Here is a 12989-nt window from a genome sequence, read left to right as displayed (position 1 = left end):
CATCTTTGGATATCTTAATTTATGCCAATGGTATTACCATTTTCTTAGTCACTAGATTAGAAAATCACAGGCATTTTTTAACTTATTTCTCTCCTTCGACTCCCCCATACACACACACACACACACACACACACACACACACACACGCAGCCCCCCCATCTAATTAGTCAGTTAGTCATGTGAATCTGCCCAAGGGAGTATCTTTCATTTATTCTCACTTCAACCTCTACCGAATTAGTCAGAGCTTTTCATTTCATTTCTGAACCACCAGCCTCCTGGTCTCTCTCTATTCCAACCTGTACTAGGGTAGGTTACCTGCTGTGACAAATAATCCCAAACTCTCAACAACTTAACACAGCAGATGTTTATTTCTTACTGGCATGAAGCCCAAAGAGCAACAAAGGGAGTGGGGGGGGGGGCTCTGATCCACACGATCATTCAGTGACCCAGGCTCCTTATAACTTGTGGCCTCAGAATTTTGACGTTTCCTGTCAGATCTTCTGCTTCTGGCTAACAGATGGGGAAGGGAATGTGTAGGATCACAGTTAATGGGCTAGGGCTGCAAGTGGTGCCTATCTCTTCCACTGACCTTTGGCCAGGACTCAGTCACATGGCCTCACCTTGCCGGAAGAGAAACCGGGAAATGGAGCGTAATCACACATGGAGCAGGAGAAGCAAACTGGCTTTGGTGACTTTATGATTGTTGCTGCCACCCATTTTTTCTGTATACTCCTGTCATGTTTATCTTTCTCAAACACCATCTAAAAACATTTTGCCACATTTCTGTTCTGTTCAAAAACTTTCTGAATTATTCCCAATTACTTACCTAACAAAGACCCAGACTGCATCACCAATGACTCAGCTCCATCTGTTCTTCCCAACTCACCTGGCCCTGCTGCCCTCTGAGCCCAGACACTGGAGCAACCTCCCTGCCCCTCACACCCCTCCCCCTGCCTCTGTGCCTTTGCCTCTGGCTCTTCCCTGTGCTGAAAGCCTTTCCTCTACCTCTATGAATATCAAAACCTACAAAGCCCACCCTTAACTCTCCAGCCTCCAGTGACCTCATTCTCTGCACGTCAATCATTAACAGCAATCTTGGACGAAGTGCTGACAGCATCTCAGGAATTGTGTGCTAAGCATGCATATGCCAATCATTTTTCATCTGCATGATCTCATTTAATCTCCCCAACAATCTATAAAGTATCTATTATTATTATTACTTTTCCTTTTAAAGAGATGAAAATTGAGCCTCAGAGAGGTAAAGCAACTTGCCAACATCACAATCTGCTCTCCCCCACATTCCCATACTGCCCCTGAGATACACGGCCCGTTGTCTTCTCCCGAACTCCCACTTATGAATGCCACCATATGGGTTCTGAAAGAAGAAACAAATCTAATACCAATTAGACAACTATCAGAAAGATGTCCTCTTGTGCTATGGTCATATGAAGGGGAGAAATACCCGCCATGCCTCTGGCTAAGCTGGAGCAGAAGCAGTGGGCAGGGCAAGCCAGGTCCCAGCTTCGGCCTGGCATTCCAAACAGGAATCAGCAGGTCCAAGCAGGGACTCTGGCAGGCAGCACAAAGTGTGTTCTTGATTTGTTATTTGGGCCAGAGACGTGGTAGGCCACGCCACTGGGGATGCAGCCATGGGTGGGAAGGTCAGGAGAAGAGGAGCCGTGTGCTCTTGAAAGGCACAGTCACGGGTGAGACTGGGCTGCCATGTGTGTGGGAATGTGTGCCCAGCCTGGCAGCACGGCCACAGAGGAGGCAGCCGGCTTCCCTGGGAGAGTCTGCCCAGGACCTGTGCAAAAAGCCCTTCCTGCGCCAACAGCCTTTCCGACCATGTGAAAAGGAACTTTTTTCCCTAGTGGGGTGAACTTGAGCAAGTTACCTCCCTCCCTGGGCCTCAGTTCCTGTAGCTATAAAGTGGAATGAACTCACGAGTTACTTCGTAAGGTGGTTATGAAGATTATATGAATTAATACATGCAAGGTACTTAGAGCTAAAACTGTCAACTAAATCTTACCAAACGGTGAAGCTATTCCATTCCCAGCTGAAATGCATATTAAGTTTTAGCGCTGCCATCACAGACCAAGGACCGAGAGAGCTAGATCAGCCCCTTCCATGCTACAAAGCACCCGTCCCTCAGTGAGCTGGATATCCTACCACCCATTCGTGCCTTTCCTGTAGGTCAGAGGGGGCCGGTGTCCCTGCAGGGGAAGTGAGGAGCTCTTTCTACACCCACCCACCATGCTACCTGAAATTCAACCACTCGGACAAGATTCCTTTGGCTTCAGAAAATAGTTTTTAACCTTGCAGACATCACAGATCTCCTGAGAATTTGACAGAAGTTGTGGAGCCACCATACCCACACTCACACCATTTCATAGACACACAAAGAAAAATTCACTTATTTGGCTTGCTGTTTCAGGGCATTCAGAGACTTTGTAAAGCCCAGCCTAGTTTAGCAAACCCTGACCTGAGGGCAATGCATTAAATGAGTAGCTATATAACTAAATTTGGGAGCTTTCTTCAATAGCAGGTACTTTTAAAAACACTTTTTTATGTTGAGGGAAGAAGTGGAGGTTAAAGATTGCAATTATCAGGACTAGAGCCATGGCATAGAGGATTGCTGTTTTCCTGAGCCCTATCCTTTACCCAGGACGGACGGTAGCTTCTGCCACCCAGCAGAGAATCCCAAACCTCTCCCCTCTGTGCTCACAAGACTTTGCCTTCACCACAGGACTTGCTGGTTCAGGCCACTCCTTGGTCAGCATCCCTAAGAGTCACCTGCGAATCACATATGACTCTGCTGCTATGTCCACCTGGGCCCAGACAGCACTTCCTACTCTCCCACCCAACAAAGGCATAGGAAGAGTTGGGCATGGAAACTACTACATCTACACCCCATCCCGGCCCACCCTCCATTCCAGGGCATTTGATCCTTCAAGGACATCACCATGCCCAACCACATCCTTACAGACTTTTAAGTCCTGCATTCCTGGGATGGCCAGGAGATTGGATGCAAATCCTTAAATGATAATGAATAAAAACCATTTACTCCTGTACACTGTGCTTCCTCCTTACCTGTAGAACCCAGAAGAGAGATGAGGCAGGCTTTCACCTCTACTAGGGCTTCCTGCCCTAAGTAACTGTGAAATGTGTTTGGAAACAGAATGAGCACATTGGACTCTGCAGCTTGCCCTAGCCCTTCCCTCTGAAAAGGACACAATGTAGCAGCCCACACAAGCAGAAAATCTTGTGCTGAAGCCTGAAAAGCAATTGCCTGAGCCCACAGAAGGAAGGTTCTCCATGCCAGGACCTCAGCCCTATATACAGAGGGTGAAGTGGAAAAGCTGCTGCTTCTTGGCCATAACTTAGGACAGCCTGCAGGCGAGAGAGAGAGAGAGAGAGAGAGAGAGAGAGAGAGAGAGAGAGAAACAAACAGGGTGGCAAACAGAGTGGGAATGGGAAGGAATTTTTACCTGTTTCTACAGAATAATGCTACTACTAGTGTCACCATTTGCATTCCTTTGCAACAAGAAAGAGGTGACAAAGGGGACCAGAAGAAAAGTTTGGGTACCTGAAGACTTTCTAAGCATAGCTGTGATTTTTAAAGAGTCAGATAAAACACCCAATGTGGGCACTGAATCAGATGAATTCCTGAGAGTTTTCATGTGCATATGCTCATGGGCACCCAGATGTGTCTGAGAACACACATCTGGTGTTGCACAAGTCTTTCTGTGTGTGCATTTGTGTTTGCACTCACGGGTTTTAGGAGGGATTGATGTCAGTGCCTACCTGTGTAGGTATGTTCAATTAACAGAGTGAGAGGAGCACATACTCTCATCACAAGCAATGGCAGTGCTTTACAGAGCTTTAGAGCGCTATTCTTTAACAGTCCCACCTTCTTTCACATCCCTTTAAATTCACCTGGGAAAACCCAGGACTCCCCGTTCAGTGGTGAAAGGGTACTGATTTTGAAAGCATTATCTCAACCTTATAGTTATAAATCAAGAGTCAGAAAATCCAGCCCACCATTTTTTTCTGAAACAACAGGAGAAGTGAGCAGCTGCAACAGAAACCATACGGACCACGCTATCTGGCCCGGTTCTTGCAAAGTCTGCACACCCCTAGCAACTGGCCTTGCCTTTTCAAGATAACTCTACCTCCATGCTCCATGCTCCACCAAGGCTGAAACTGACACAATGGAGCAAAGAACCTGTGCTCAATTTTAACTCAGAAGTCAAGTTCAACAGCAGATGTTCCCTGGAAAGCTACTGGGATGTTCTTTCCTCCGTGGCCCATGTTTTGGATGGAGGAGTTAACTCTTCCCTCAACCAGTTCCAGTGCTGAAGGCAAGGTGTTGACCTCCCAAGCAGGCACGGAATCCAGCCAACCATGAAGCTCTGGACCAGCGGCTACCCAACATCTCTGGGCCTGTTGATACAAACAATAATTGCCAAGTATATAGTCACTGCTATTTTAACTCATTTCTAAAGGACTGCTTCCTCTGGATCTGCAAAAATTACCTCCCCTTCTCCATTTGTCTGTCTTAGAGACACAACTGAGCCCCACATCATTACAACTATGCCATGTTACACCATTTTGGTCTCTGATGTTGAGAGCGCTCTCCAGTCACCAAATTCCTCTGAGCTCAACAAACCCAGAAGACAAATATAGGTACACACGGCCACAAGTACTACTGCATAAATGGAATCAGAAGACAGACTCTTTGGGGATGATGAGCAGGAATGTGCTAGGATGGCATACATCCTCTACTCTTGGGAAGCCTAGCTTCTTCTTCTGAGTCCACCAATATTCAGAAATCAGGCTTTGTGGGTCACTTAGCTGAGCTCACGGAACCTCCCATGTTCGGCTTCCTCCAAACTGAAGATGGCAAGTGACCAGCTTTCCTCCTGGCCCCTGGCGACTGCAGGCCCTCACCTGTGTGAGCCTCGAGCTTCTCAGCCTAGAGGTGCTAACCTCCACATCAAGGCTCAGCAGTATCTTCCCCATCCATCTCTGCTCCGAAGTTGCAATGAGTATGAACCTCCATCTTCCCTAACTCTGGCATTATAAATAATGGATGCAGTGTCATGCTCTGTGTCATGTTTCCTGGAGGACAGAGGGAGGAGACTGGAGGGCTCCAGCTGGAGATCTCATCCTCTGGCTACACTCTGCTCTGACAATGGTGATTCCTCCTACTCCTCTGCAGAGCTGCAGCCTGGGCTATTCTGACTGCACATGCCGTCTTTCTTAAAAAGACATTTATTATGACACATAATGTGAATAACGGTTGGAACCGTCCACTGTACTCTGATTTGCTATAACTGTCACTTGCAATGCTTGCTTCTCATTTATACCCAAAATGAAACTCTCCAGCATGGCACCAATACCATCAAGTACCCTTCCAGAAGAGAAGGCTTTGCTTTCAGCTGCCTCTCTGCTCAGCTCTGATAGGAGGCTGCCTGGAAGCGGGGGCTCCAGACCCCATGCTGGTGCTACACTGGAAAGCAGACAATGAATGAGATGGTGGTCATTCTCCAGGGGCGCCGTGAGCACTGTGAACAAAAGGTGGAGCTCTGCCTCGGAGCCCGCGACGACTGAGGAGGACCAGGCACCTCCATCGCCCACGTCCTCAAAACACCTGACGGGCGGAGATCAATCAGTGTGTGTACTTCCTTCCCTTTCTACCGCCCCTGCAGGAAAGAGACCTCATTGCCTTTGAGAAGAAGAGACAAAGAGAGACGCAAGGGGAGATGGATGTATCCTGGGCACGCTGATCCTTCAGTGTAAAATTAAGAAAACAGAAGCTGGGGATGGAACTGGGGGGAGGAGGGTGCAGAAATGCAATGAGGCAAGCACTTTGCCAGAGAAAAGGTTTCTGGCAGCATGAAACTGTATTTACAGTAGCATACCTTAAGAAGATGCACACTCTCTAATCCAACGGCGTTAGCTCCCCCGCAAGCAAATTTCCCACAAGGCACGGCACACGCTAAGACCCCGTTTCCTAAGCCATAATTTGATTTCTTCATCTATCTGGGTACCTTGGCACTGGGAAGAGGGGTGTTCCTGGTCACGGGGTGAGGGGGCCTATGCACCATGTAAAAAGGAACGTGTGAGGGTCTCTGGGCAGAGCAGGGTTAGTTCGTCTGGGATTGGCAAAGAGCAAAGCAGCTTCATCCAGGCAGGAACCTGGTCAATGGCAAAGTGACACATGCAGGCTAAGCTGTGTTTGGTCAGGCCTGGTTTTGAGATAGGAGTCCTAGGTCCTCGCCCTTATTCTGCCAACTCTGTGAGTCTGAGAAGTCACTGGATGTCCTAATATCTCCATTTCTCTCTCTGTCCAACGAGGGACAGAAGTTCTGCCCTCCAAATTCACTCTCTGGCGGTAATGATGAGGACATTCTTCAGACTCCCCTGTAAAAATGGTGCCATTCTTCCATGGAGTGTTTCTTCCTGACCTACAACAAAACCTTCCCAGTGTTTCCTCTCAAGCTAAAGAGCAAGCCATGAGCATTCACAAATGTGGCCCCAAAGAAAGCACTACCCAAGGTCATTAGTGACAACTGATTTCTCACACATTTAGAGGATAATCAGCTTTGGGTTCTAATCCAAAACATGGACATGTCCCTGTGTGCATGAAGAACAAGGGAGGAGGATAGAGTGGAATGGAGGGGGGAGGTACTAAAAAGTAAGATGAGGAATGGAAATAGAGAAAAAAGCCAGCTGGAGATAAAGCAACTGAAACTACAAATGGGATTAAACTCAAGAAATCAGAGTGGAGGAACTCACTTGGACACGCGCTGGGATTCCTCCCAGGGAAGACACCAGTGACTGCAGGGAGGTCATTTTTAAGAATCTGGAGACAAGTCCTGCCATGAAGGGTGATGGCTGTTAAAACACAATCATATTTATAGCTTTCCTATCATCTGCCAAATGTTCTCCTGATTATATGTCAAGGACTGGTTTCTTTGAGATGCCCAGTCTTCTATAAGCCCGAGTTAGCCTTCCACAATTAGGTCATCTCATTTGGAATCGTACTATTTGGACTCTCTTCCTCTCTCTCATAATGCCTTCCACGGAAGAGCCACTGGGGATGCTGTCAGGAACAAAAGCTGATGCTAGCCAGGCTCACTGCCTGCTGATGACCTCCACATGATATCTGCAACACGTGTCCTTAACATGTTGGCTTGAGGGCCCCACCACGTTCCAATGCATGTTTCTGTTTAATGAGGAGAGGCAAGTGATTCTGGAGATGAAAGGAATTCAAGAGATGAAAAATACACTCTTAGCACTTTCAAAAAATAATGCCATCCTGCAGTGGGAGATATCATCAGGAAGTGCTTGAGCAATGTGATGGGCAGGGTCTGCTATATAGGCTTCAGGACAGAAGGCAGAGTGGCAGTGGATGCCTCGAGCAAAGGCGAAGACCAGATTCAAGGTTCTGATTATCAAATGGTCTGAGACACAGGTATGGGGTGTGAGGAAATGGATTCGGAGGAAATAAATCTGTAACACCCAGGGTTCCAGGCAGGAAAGCATCCAGGCTTGTGGCAGTTCAGGTCCGCAAGCTGGAACAGAGAAGGTAAAAGTGGAAGGGAGAGTGTCTGGGGCCTGCACACCCTAAGGTGTCTCTACCATGAAGCCCTGTGTCACTGATAACCCCAGAGTCCTCAGCTAGCTGCTTTTAAGGTGTCTTTGAACTGAAACACACATAATAGGATTACGTATTCATTGATGAAATGTTATGACCAGAGGCTCGCAGGAACCTAACCCTGGATTTCCCCTAGGAGCAGTGGTCAACTATTCACTAATTCAGCATTCCCAGGGACTTTACAGAACATCACTACTGCAAATAACAGGAGTCACGTGATGCTGATGGTGGGGAAGGGACCAGACAGAAGACTTCCATGTTTGAGCAGGGAAAGGACGGAAGACAGAGTAGGTAAGTGGGGGACCTAGCCATAGAGGGCTGGGAAGCAGGAAATGTGGGACTAAATAGGCCGGCTTGTTCAGGAAGGTCCTTAACCCCCTATGCCAGAAAACAACAGTTTCTCCCAGAACCGTGTGCAGGTTGCTGCTACCTAAGCGCAGTGTTATGATCATTAATTAATAAGCACAGTGAAAACCTAGGCAGACAGACCCATAGTTAAGGGGCCACAGAGACCCAGAGAAGGCATCTCAAGGGGCTGCCTCTTTGCAGTCCAGTTTATGACTCTTCAGGGAAGGCTAAGCTCCAGTCTTGTTATTTTCCTTCTGGGATTAAAAAGAGAACCGTAGTTTCCTGCCCTATTAAGCCTGTGCCTTTCATGATCATTAAAATACCTTTAAATACTTCATTTCTCCCCCTTAAAGTGTTCCAGGCATAAGGGAAGCTCTCCTTCCACATAACCTTGCTCCAAAATAACAAACACATGATGCCATTTGAATTTGGCTTCTCTCTTCTTCCCTTTTGGGTGTTCAGAAATAGCCACTTACAAACACATGAAGGCATTTGCCTCGGTGGTAAATATGTCTTATGTGTCGATTTCAGCAGGCGACTCTCTGCAGATGTGCACATGTGTGCTCATTTCCTGCCCTCCAAAACTATTTTTTTTTTTTTTTGGTCGTGGACATATGGTGAGCAATAGTTGGAATAGTTATTCAGGGCGCAGACTCTCCTCTGGGATCCGCAGGACAAATCTTGTTCCTTCTGTCAAGTCAGAATCACCAAGAATGTATTGAGCACTGAAATGCGCAAGGGGTTTTAATCATGTGTGCGTGCTTACCGCCATACTCATAATAAAATCATTAACAGTCCTCCACGGCGTGTTAATGGTCAAATGGATAATAACTAATGAAGCAGCTCAGAGTTTTTAAGACCTTAACTATGATCCAGGTACTATTCTATGTAACTTACAGGTATTCAGTAATTTAATTCTTGTAACAACCTTAGGAAGTAATTATTAATATTATTGCCATTTTATAGATAATGAAACTAGGGCAGGGAGAGTTTGTCTAGGCGGGTAACTCATCTAAATCCAGAATTCAAAGGATGGATAGGATTGTGATTCAGATAATTTATTGACATAATAATTAGAATTTGAATTTCATTCTCCGTGTATTCTCCAACTTGTTACACAAATCCTACCCTCTTTTCAGAAGCAAGCCAAGCTCTCGGTGCCCTCTCGCCTCCAGAAGGTTTGTGGAGCAGTTTGGAAGCCGAAGATTCAGAAGGGCCCCCTCTTCCTGACTTCCATGACAGCCTAAATTCACTAAAGAGGTTATGCCGAAGTCCTGGGGGCACAGAGAGAAGTGACTGGTTTTGATGGTGCTAGAGAGAGGAGAGACAGCTCCACGATGGGGACAACAAGGAGGATACTCTGCGCAGGTGCTGGGAAGGCAGAGACCCAGGCCCCACGCCTCAGTAATGCAAGACCCCAGAGGCCAATAGCTGTGTGGTCTCCCTGGAAGGTCTAACCTGGGCAACTGGGCAGACCCTGAGAGTGACAGAGTCTGCCACTTTCATGGAGGACATGGGCTTGGAGAGAAAGAGATCTAAAATAAACACAACAGACTGAAAAACAGAGGCCCTTCCTCCATTGTCCAGTTACAGGGAGGCCCGTAACCCCCAGGAACACCCTAACAATCTCTGCAATTTGAATTACTATCATTGTGGGCAGATAGAGGTTTATAGTCAGATTTTATCTGATTCAAAGAAAATTATGAAATGGGCCATTTTTGCAGACCTGACTTGGTAGTGTGAGAATCTTCTACCCCTTAAGAAATGTTTAGAGATTTCCCAGGAGAGAAGGGAAGAACTTGGGCACTTACAGGAAGAGCCTAGTTAGAGAAGCGGAAGGAAGAACAGGAGCACCCGGGCAGATGCCAGAGAGGGGCCACCTGCGAGGACAGAATGGAAGCACGAGGTCTGAGCAGAGACCAAGAGCAGCCCAGGCTGGAATGGGGGAGGGGATCAAGCCTGTAGAGAGAGAAGGTGTGGGGGAGCTGTGTCTCCAGGATCAGGGGTGTGGGCTTGCCTTTAAGCCCCCTTCCCATTAAGGTCTAGCACGCTATGTCAGTATGTTGTCAAGAGTCACTTTGAGCCAAGAACACTGGGTATCAGCCTGATCACTACCAAGCAGTCACGTACCTTTCTGCCTCTTGGCTCTGTCCACGTGTTCATCCTTACAATACCTCTTCTCTGTATACCTACCCCAACCCTGCTCAGCAAACCCCACCCTCACGCCTACCCCTAGAGATAACCAACAAGATCCCCACTGTCATTCGAGTTTATTCCGACTACCACCCCCTATGCAAAGCTCACCCTGACCTCGTCAGGGGACCCAGCCCTCTTTCTGCTGTGGTCACACAACTTTCTGCTGAACCACGATTTAGCAACTTTTCACGTTGCCCTGTGCACTTCATAATGGCAGGAGCCATGTTCTCTTTCACCCTAGGAACCTCAGGGTATCTGGCACATCTGAGAGGACGAATACTCCCCAGACGAACACAGCAGAGCTGGGGTAAGGCAGGGCTAGCCTGCACACAGAGGAAACATCAGGATGTCTTATGAACATCACATCACCTTCAGTCCTCAGCCCTGCCCATCCCTGCCCATGGTGAACCCAACCCCCAGTATCTCTCATGGTCCTTCCTCTGGGTTATTGCTGGAGGGGCTGCTCAAGGGCAAGGACTTCACCTGGGAGGGGGACAACACATCATCGTCTCTAGAGTCACAACAGAGAGCATGACCCACGGGAATGAGACAGAGCAGGGAGAAGCCTTGACACAGAAAGAGTAAACACCAACCCAACTTTAGGAGAGAGGATCAGAGTAATGAGGGCAGCTGTGGAAGGGCTCAGATCACGTGAGGCAGCATCAGAGCTCAGAGTTTCAGAACAGAAGAGGGAAATACTGCCAAAAAAGGAGAGGCAGATGTGGAAAACCTCCTCTGCCCTGGGGCAGAGGATTTGAGCAACAGCTGCGCACTTGCCTAAGGTAATGCAAGAGTACCAGGCCTTCTTGTGAGTCCAGACAAAAAACGCAGGCCTTCTCACTACATCGGGGGCATGTGCACAAGCAGCAGCCTCATACAGAAAGAGCATGGGACTTCCATTCAGGGGACTTGGGCTTTCATTTTGACTGAGCCACTAATTAGCTGTGTGACCCTAGGCAAGCCACTCTACCTCTCTGGGCCTCCACTTCCTCATTTATAGAATGAATGGGTTGAGCTGGAGAGAGATGGTTAACTTCCTATATAGCCCTTTTTAGCCCCAACAGTCTAAGATGTCATTCACTCCCCATCACAGCCGTAACTTGACGGCCTTGGAGGCGTCCCTTCCTCCCTCCAGGCCAACACCTAGACGGAGAGGGAAAGTGCATGCATTAGGATCCAGAAGCATTTTGGGAAGTGGTGTAAGCAAAGCATCCAAGACATTTATCAAGAAAATCTGAATATCAACCATCAAGCCCCAGGCCGAGGGAAGCTGGGAATATTTCAGGGCACATTAACCACTGTTGTGGTAAGTAATTATGCACACTGACTTTGAGTCTGTTTCAATGGTCACATCTCAGAGTGTAATTCCTGCACTGTTTCCAGGGAGGGAGGGACCTGAGCAAGTGCTAACAAGTCTTCCTAGAGTCTGAACTGTGGACTGGTAATAGCTGGCATTTCAAAAATGTAGCCTTTTGTTTCCTGAAAAACTGCTTAAAAGCATTCAACTCCCCCATCTCTGATTCTTCTCTGAAAAAGAAAACAATAAATATGATTTCAATCCATTGTGTTAATATCAGGATGCACACACAGAAGTCTCTGGATCCAGCACTGAGCAAAAACCCATCTGTGAAGCCAACCACTTACAACAGACAGAAAGAGGGCATTAACACTTTCCGGTCTCGAGAAGTAAGAGTTCAGTGGTCACTTGTTCTAAATACGTGAGTGGAAAAAAGATCTCATATATAGGAGCAGGGTTATTTGAAAACAAAAACTGATTAAAATGTATTGGAATAATATGACAGATTTGAATGTGTGTTTTGCCCGAAAATAATTTCTCTCTGCAGAGACACCCATCACTGAAACTGCTAGCCTAACTGATCTAAATTCTCACTGTTTGCCATTCGCTCAAAACCTTACCCATGTCCCAGTTAAAATCTCTGCTGGCAAACACTATGAGAGATGTCAGAGCAATTTCCATAAAAGAGTAAAAGAAGAAGATCACACAGAATTTTTAACAATCTATTAGTTGGCACAAAGGCAAAGAGGGAGGTAGGTGGACCCTATTGGGGAGTGAGTGGGTACTTGAAGGGTTATTTTTCTCATCGTCAAAACTTGGCCCTCCTAGAGTAGAGAGTTCATCCAAGCAAGCAAGCGATCAATCACGATCACTTACCCAAAACCTAATAGGGAAAATAGTGACTGTTACAATTTTTTGGAGGTAGAGATAAGGCACACGCTGTAAGGCCCTGCCACCCAAAGTGTGGCCTCATACCAGAGCATCTCAGCATCACTTGGGAGCCTGTTAGAAATGAAGAATCTCAGGTTCCACCCGGGGCCTACTAAGTCAGAATCAGCATTATAACAAAGTCCCAGGTTGAAGTGATTCATATCTTTATTAAGGTTTGAGAAGCTTAAGTAGTATACATGGATTTAAGAAACTGAAAGCAGGTGTGTGTGGGGGGTGTGGCTATGTGGGGAGGGGGTGTGTTGGGAAAAAAAAAGTGTCAGGTGCAGAGTGTAAATGTAGAATTAGGATTTTGAAACTCTCCAGTTTACTCCAGAGCCCATGCTCCTAGCCACCAAGCTGTTCTGCCTCAGAGACCATCTCTATGGTGAATCCCAGTCTCTACTAGAGTACCTCCAGTGATAGGCGCCTCATTCAATCTCACAGGGCAACCCATTCTGTTTTCAGCAGTTGGCCCATGTTCAAAGACTTGGAATGATTTGCATGTTGTGACAAGTTGACACCCTGACCTCTGTAATATGTGCAAACATCCCTTAC

The sequence above is a fragment of the Ursus maritimus genome, unplaced genomic scaffold (genome assembly GCF_017311325.1).
Source record: "Ursus maritimus isolate PB19 unplaced genomic scaffold, ASM1731132v1 scaffold_6, whole genome shotgun sequence".
NCBI classification, from domain to species: domain Eukaryota; kingdom Metazoa; phylum Chordata; class Mammalia; order Carnivora; family Ursidae; genus Ursus; species Ursus maritimus.
The sequence above is the reverse complement of the archived record's forward strand: the minus strand, read 5'-3'. Positions refer to the sequence as shown.